Source organism: Capricornis sumatraensis, chromosome 18 (assembly GCF_032405125.1).
Source record: "Capricornis sumatraensis isolate serow.1 chromosome 18, serow.2, whole genome shotgun sequence".
NCBI lineage: Eukaryota > Metazoa > Chordata > Mammalia > Artiodactyla > Bovidae > Capricornis > Capricornis sumatraensis.
Genome location: NC_091086.1, coordinates 49343854 through 49351917, shown reverse-complemented (window position 1 = coordinate 49351917; position 8064 = coordinate 49343854). Strand labels below are relative to the sequence as shown.

Below are 8064 nucleotides of genomic sequence, written 5' to 3'. Positions count from 1 at the left end.
TCCTGAGGACTACTTGACTTCAGACTGCAGGATGTCTGGCTCTAGGTGAGTGATCACAGTATTGTGGTTATTTGGGTCATGAAGAACTTTTTTGTATAGTGTATTCTTGTCACCTTTTCTTTTTTTCTTTTTTATAAACATTTGTAATTTTATTTAAAAAAAAAATCACAACCATGAACATTGTTACAGTTAGAGGCCTTCTTGGTTCTCCACAACGATACTGAGCATGCTCACAAGGGGTTCCCATTGTTTAGTTTTAAACAACCATCTTTAAAATAAGAAAAAAAAAACTCAGCACACTACCATTTAACTTGTTTTAATGTTTCTTCACAAATGGTGAAAAATACTAAAGTACAGACAAGGAATAATCATAATGTTGTGGCCAACATTATAAATATGGAATTATAAATTTAAAACATTTTCTGGTTTAAAAAATAAATCTGGTAGTCAATGCAGCTCTGCGGGTCTCTGCGTCTAGTAGGGCCGGTCTCTGCGCTCCTGACGGTGCTCGCCTTTATCCATCTTTCCAGGTCCTCCTCGCCCGCCTCGTCGTCCTCCCATCTGTTCCATCAGTGGTCCAGGGGGTCCCCCAGGGCCACCTCGTCTTCCACCACCAAAGCCACCGCGGTCCATGCCCCGGCCGCCACGGAAGCCACCTCTGTCTCCACCACGGCCGCCTCTGAACATTCCACCGGGACCCCCGCGGTCCATGAGGCCACCTCTTCCTCCCCGCATGCCTCCAGGGCCACCTCTGCCGCGGTCACCGCCCGGGGGCGGGAAAGGTGGTGGGAGGAAGCCTTCAGGCTTTGGGGCCTTACACTGGTTGCACTCTGTTCTCCAGGCGAAGTTCTGGTTTCCACAGCCCGGGTTGGGGCACTGCCAGTCTCCAGCTCGGTGCTGGACGTTTCCTCCTCCAGAAGGGTTCCCCCGGGAACCGCGGGGCCCTCTTGGTGGGAAGCCGCCTCTGTCTCCTCGGCCTCCCATGCGCCCCATGGGTCCTCCAGGACCTCCTGGGCCCCCTGGACCTCCTCGGAGCGGCGGCGGCAACCCCCTGCCCTCGCGCGGTGGCATCCCGCCCCGCATGCTGTTCATGGGCGGCTTCTTCCGAGCAAGAGACACTTTAAGTTTGCTCCCTTGAAAATCTTTGCCATCAAACCACTCGACGGCAGTTTTGGCAGTTGGTGGGTCTTCATAAGACACTGTAGCATCGCCTTTGGGCTTTCCTGTTTCCTTGTCCAAGTAAATGTGGATCATGGGTTGTCCAGTCCTCTTGTTCATCTTAACGACTCCACACTGCTTAAAGAAGTCGACCAGATCATCCAGAGTCACACTGTCACTCAGTCCTTGCACGTAAATGGCACTGTTGTCTGAATCTACAGGTGGGCCTAAATCAAGATCTGGTCCTTCATCCATGGGTCCACCAGGCTTATTGAAGTCACCTCGCTCTCCAGCGCTGCCCATTCCACCGCGTCCTCCTCCCCGCCCACCTCTGCTCATGCCTCCATGATCAAATCCCCCTCTTCCCCTGCCCCGGTTATCAGGGCCACTCATGCTCCGGTTCTCTCCTGGTCCGGAAAATCCTCCAGACTCCTGCCCATAAACACCCATGCTACTGGGGTGGTCCTGTCGGAATGAACTCTGCTGCCCGTAGCTGCTGCTCTGTTGACTATATTGACTTGGAGCCTGGCTGTAGGATCCAGTCTGGGGGCGGTAACTAGTGGTTGGCTGCTGCCCATAGCTGCTTTGCTGGCCATAGCTACTCTGCTGCCTGTAGCTGCTCGGCTGCCCGTAGGTGTTCTGCTGGGAGTAACTGCTCTGATCATAACTAGTCAGCTGCGTAGAGGAGTAGCTGGTAGGAGGATAGGATGGTGGTGCCGAGACTGGCTGCATGGGGTAGCTCCCAGGTACCTGGGGATAACTGTAGTTACTCTGTCCGCATCCTAGGCTGGGCTGGTTGTAACCCCCTGTGCTACACTGAGGTTGACTAGTCTCAGCGGGTTTGTTACCATCCTGCGGTCTTGTGGGAGCGGTGGCTGCTGGCTGCTGTCCATAAGCTGGGTAGGCAGGCTGAGTACCATATGCAGGCTGAGCTGCATAGGAGGCCTGGGTGGTCATAACCGTGGCAGTGGTGGTGTCGTAAGCACCAGTGCTGTACCCCTGGACAGGCTGACTGTATGCCTGGGGGGCAGCTGGAGTTGAATATCCAGTGGGAGGCTGTCCATAAGAAGTTGCATAGGTGGTCTGCCCATAGGTTGCAGTGGTCTGAGCCTGGGTATAGCTGACATCAGTGGGCTGTCCATAGGTTCCATAACTTTGCTGCCCATATGCCTGCTGGGTAGTCTGTGCATATCCTTGAGTGGGCTGGGCGGTATAAGCGCTGTAGCCCTGCTAGGCTGCAGCTTGGCTGTATGTACTATAATCCGTGGACGCCATTTTCTCTCCTTCCTTCTCGTTCTCTCAACATCTGTGTTGTCACCTTTTCTTAATATATTTTGCCTCTGTTACGTCCATATTGTTTCTTTCCTTTATTATGCCCATCTTTTCATGAAATGTTCCCTTGGTATCTCTAATTTTCTTGAAGAGATCTCTAGTCTTTCCCATTCTATTGTTTTCCTCTATTTCTTTGCATTGATCACTGAAGAAGGCTTTCTTATCTCCCCTTGCTATTCTTTGGAACTCTGCATTCAGATGGGTATACGTTTCTTTATCTCCTTTGCCTTTCACTTCTCTTCTTTTCTCAGCTATTTGTAAGGCCTCCTCAGACAAACATTTTGCCTTTTTGCATTTCTTTTTTTGGGGGGGCATGGTCTTTATCATTGCCTCCTGTACAATGTTATAAACCACTGTCCATAGAATTTCAGGCACTCTGTCTATCAGATCTAATCCCTCGAATCTGTCACTTCCACTCTGTAATCATAAGTGATTTGATTTAGGTCATACCTGAATGGTCAAGTGGTTTTCCCGACTTTCCCGGACTCTTTTGTTGACTATTAGGTCTACTCCATTTCTTCCAAGAGATTCTTGCTCACAGTAGTAGATCTAGTGGTCATCTGAATTAAATAAACCCATTCCAGTCCATTTTAGTTCATTGATACCTAAAATGTTGATATTCACTCTTGCCATCTCCTGTTTGACCACTTCCTATTTACCTTGATTCATGGACTTAGCAGTCCAGATTCCTATGCTATATTGTTCTTTACAGCATTGGACTTTACTTCCATCACCAGTCACATTCACAACTGGGCTTCTTTTCTTTGGCTCCATCTCTTCATTCTTTCCAGAGTTATTTCTCCACCATCTCCAGTAGCATACTGGGCACCTACAGACCTTGGGAGTTCATCTTCCAGTGTCATGTTTTTTTTGCCCTGTCACACTGTTCATGGGTTTCTCAAGGCAAGAATACTGAAGTGGCTTGCCATTCTCTTCTCCAGTGGACCATGTTTTGTTAGAACTCTCCATTATGTCCCATCCATCTTGGGTGGACCTACACCACATGGTTCATAGTTTCATTGAGTTAGACAAGGCTGTGGTCCATGTGATCAGTTAGGTTTGTTTTCTGTGATTGTGGTTTCCATTCTCTCTGCTATCTGATGAAAAAGGATAAGAGGCTGATGAATAAGAAACTTCCTGATGGGAGAGACTGACTGTGGGGGAAACGATCTTGTTCTAACAACGCATCATAGTTTTCTTTTATATTTTCATTTTGGTTCAAGAGTTAATATGAATCATAATTTTCCATTATGTTTCCACCCAGGAATTTCCAAACTAGCCCTATTCAAAATGTCTGAACTGTATCCTGAGACATAAGATATAACAATGGTAAACAAAAATAGTTGACACTAATTGAGCACTTACTATGTCCCAGGAAAAAAATATATATTTACTCTCACAATAATCCTAGAAGTTCAATGAATTATCAGCATCACTTTACAGATGAGGTCAATACAGAGACAGAAAAGAGAAATACGTTTCCCGTGATCTTAGAACTTGTATGTTGCAAAAACATTATTTGAATCCAGAAAAATCTGTCTCTTCAGACCTAATCACTGCAATTACTAATAAGTATACATATCTAGTTTCACTCCTTAGTTCTGAAACTAAATTTCATTTCATTTTCTTGTTTCTATGAATGACCTTTCTCTGGAGGAACAAATAATGTGAAAATCTGTAGTCTCTGCAAAGCAAAAGATTCCCCAATGACTATGACTATGACTGTTGATATTATTCTTGCTGTTACTCATACTAGTGGAATGTAACCAAGGCCAATAGAAGGATTTGGACCAGAATGTAACACCAGAGACAAGAATCATTTCTGCCTTCAGAACCAAGGCAGGTGTTATAGAGGCCAAGAAGTTTGAGCTGAGCCTCAGAAGTATTTATTTCACTTTATTTCTGGTGACTAATAGTATTCATTTGAAAATGGAAAGAATAGGAAATAGTTGATTCTAAAAATCTTCTCTTCTATATTTGGATTAAGTATTGGTAAATCTCATACTTGCAAAAAAATGAACTCTGTCATAATTTAGAAGCTTTGGGGTTACTTATTTGTGCTTTTGCTCCAGTTATAGCTAGTGAAAACCAAAGACAAAACTCCCTCTGTCTTGAGTCATTGAAATAGAACATCACATTGACATGAAGCTTGATTTTATCCTCCTTTCCATAGAACACTAATGAGAATATGGTCCTCAATGCCCAAACAGTTGGATTCTCCCTTTGTTTTATTCTTAGTGAAAAGAACAGAAAACTTAAAATTATAAGCTCTATGAATATTTTAAAACTTCTTCTATAAAACTAAAATAGATTTTAGTGAAATTCTACCCATGCATCCCTTCATAGTACCTTAAATTATTGTAAAAAAATTTTTCAGAATTCTTTTTTTTCATTTCCTAAGACAAAGGGCTTATATTTTGTCTGTTTGCTTGTGAATTGTGTTTTAAAGCAAGAATTCCAGCTTGCTTGTAGTACAGTACCAGAAAAAAAGAGAGAGATGTTTCTCTGTTACTATACAAATATTACGGCACAGTTGAGTTCACATCTGTGAACAGGTATTACATTCAATATTCTTAATGTGAATGTGAGCCTTCAACAGCTACATATTGTCACTCCCATTTCATGCAGGATTTGTACCCTACCCAGCCTGTCCAGCATGAAAGATCTCACGGCCTGCTGTACACGAATCTATTGTTCATTTGTTTTTAGTCTTTCTTGAAAGGCAACAAATGTTGAACATTACAGTGCATTCAGATGTTGAGACACCTGCTATATTCTGATGTTTTGACATGAACAGTCTGTAGAAATCTATTTTTTTCCATTGCACAGGGAATAAATCAGCATTGTCAGAAAATTATTGTTCTAGTTGTTGTAGCCCCTTCATATCAGACATCTACTCACCTTATACAATAGTTATATGCTCTTAATAATTCTACTCAGGCTTTCACTGATGCTTTTGATATTGCTACTGCTGCTGCCCCAGCTCTATAAGTATAATCAATAGCTGGATGGACCAAAAATTAAATCATTTAATGGATTTCTGGTTGAGTTCATTTAGGTCACTAGGTTTCCACTCCTGCTGGCAGGCAGCATGATTCTATATCCCTCTATTGTCATAACAATACACGTTTTCACTTGGCTGCTAGCCTATGGCCTGTTGTGCCAGTATCCAGCTTAGCTCTGTTTTTTAGATGTTTACAGAGATTTGAATTAGCTATGGTCAGAGACACCAGCAGAAATCCTGGTGAAGAGCATACTGTTTTCTTCCTCCAGACAGAGCTATTCTAAGAAACCACCCTTAATGTATAAGCATATACTCTGTCTCCTTCAGCGTAAGCCTTACAAGTTAGAAGGCATGTGTAAAGCAGAGACTCTGTGAAGACTTGCAGCCTCAACTGAGTGCTCTATAATCCTAAATTTTGTGTGGCAGATATCTGCAGATCTATTCAGTATATGGGACTAGCAAGAATAGAAATATGTCAGATGATATCACTAGTCACATATATAAGTAAATTCAAACTGAACATTCATAAGTACTTCTTTTTTGGTCATTAAATTTTATGTTTTCAAAGGAAACTTCATGCTCATGAAATGGCAGTTTTACTGGCTTATTTTTCAGACTGCTCTTTGTAAGTAATTTGACCTAAAAGAGAAAGGAGTTAATTAAATGGCAACTTTTAACCTCTAGAGTCAATCTCTGACCTATCTACTAAGATATCTCACAAGGGTTCCACTGTCATCTTGTGAAAACCTTCTTTCATAAGCCTTGAAGACAAAATGGGCGTGTATGTGTGACCCGGATGAATCTTGACTGGCTGAGAGACAGTCCAAAGCTTTGAACCCTGTCTCACTACTCACTACATGTGCCATCCACACCTGACTTGACCTCTGACCTATGTCTCTGACCACAGGGTGACCAAGATGCTCTCCCTCTCATACTGTCCAGAGACTAAGATATTTCACCCTCCCTGACATAGGCGGGGAAGACAAAAGAGACTCAGAATAGTCAATATCTATCAGAAAAGGAAATGTTTGCTCATTCAATAAATCAGTGATTCTCGAGTGAAAACTGTCCCTTTCAAAGCACGCCACTCCCCAGACATTTGGCAATATCTGGAGATATTTTTGTTGTCATAACTAGGGTAGGGATGCCACTGGCTTCAAGTGGGATGTTAGTTAGCAATGTGCAGGAGAGCACACAACATAAGACATAACAGAAGAAAGAATTTTCCAGCAAAAATGTCAATAGTACCAAGGTTAGAAAAGTTTGCAGTAATTACCCAATGGGTAGCATACTGTGTGCCAGGTACTGGACGGTACAGGGTTAATCTTAGGCAGAACTGTGAGGTAGTAGCATGTTTGTTTTTTAGCAGCTACAGGGTCATTATGGTAACTGCAACCTACAGATGTCCAGCCACCCGTGTTCTGATCTTCTTCTCCTGATTACCTGCTTCCCCTAAAATGGCATATTTTGTCCCATAGGCCATTGTCTCAGGACTCATTTCCCTAGTTCTGGAGACAGCTGGAAAGTCTACTCTTGTAAATATTTGTGTATAATTGCATTAAACAATATTTATAAAATTATGAGATTTTGATGGAGAAAAGCTAAAGACAAAGTAGTATAGATATACATTCAGATATTTAATACCCAATTTAATTTACATACAGATACATATCTTCCTACAGAAATAATGCATAGTTACCATAATCACTGCTGCTGTTGCTGCTAAATTGCTTCAGTCATGTCCAACTCTGTGCAACCCCATAGATGGCAGCCCACTAGGATCCTCTGTCCCTGGGATTTTCCAGGCAAGAATACTGGAGTGGGCTGCCATTTCCTTCTCCAATACATGAAAGTGAAAAGTGAAAGTGAAGTCACTCAGTCGTGCCCAACTCTTAGCGACCCCATGGACTGCAGCCTAGCAGGCTCCTCTGTCCATGGGATTTTCCAGGCAAGAGTACTGGAGTAGGTTGCCATTGCCTTCTCCACTGGAGGGTGTCTAATTCTGGTTTTAAGAAACATAGAAGATGTTTCTTTTTCATGATGGTTTGGATAAAATGTATTTTCAAAGTTGCCATTTCTTAATTTCTTAACGGAAAGTCTAAAGTCTATGAATTCTGCTTAGACCTCTGAGCCTACTAAACTATCTTGATAAATTATCAGTGACCAAGAGAACTATTATATATTTTCTCTCAAGTGAAAGTATATTTAATTAGCTGATTTTTGAAGGGCCAATTTAAATCAGGAAAAATAAATACCACTCTCTTGATACATGTCTTTCAGGGCCTTTCTTGACAGTCTCTTTCACACTTACCCTTAAATGTCATCAAAGTTCCTCTGATTTCCAGAAGTACAGCTTCTGGCCATACTATTTCCCTGTCTTCAGAACGATCTATGTATTGTCAACTCAGTCTCATTGTGTAGCTGCCTTACAATCAGTTTAAGTCAACAAATCCAAAACTAAATGCATGATCTCTGCACTCTGTCCATTAAAAAGGAAAGAAAAAATTTCATCTATTTGTCATGGCTTACAGCGGTTCCTATCTCAGTGGTTTAACCCAAAACTGAGAAAT

General features: G+C 42.5%; 1 pseudogene; it reads right to left on the bottom strand.

Annotated features, from left to right (window-relative positions):
• Positions 1 to 215: 215 nt before the first annotated feature.
• LOC138094490 (RNA-binding protein EWS pseudogene) lies at positions 216 to 2433 on the bottom strand (annotated as a pseudogene).
• Between the last annotated feature and the right edge of the window lie 5631 nt (positions 2434 to 8064).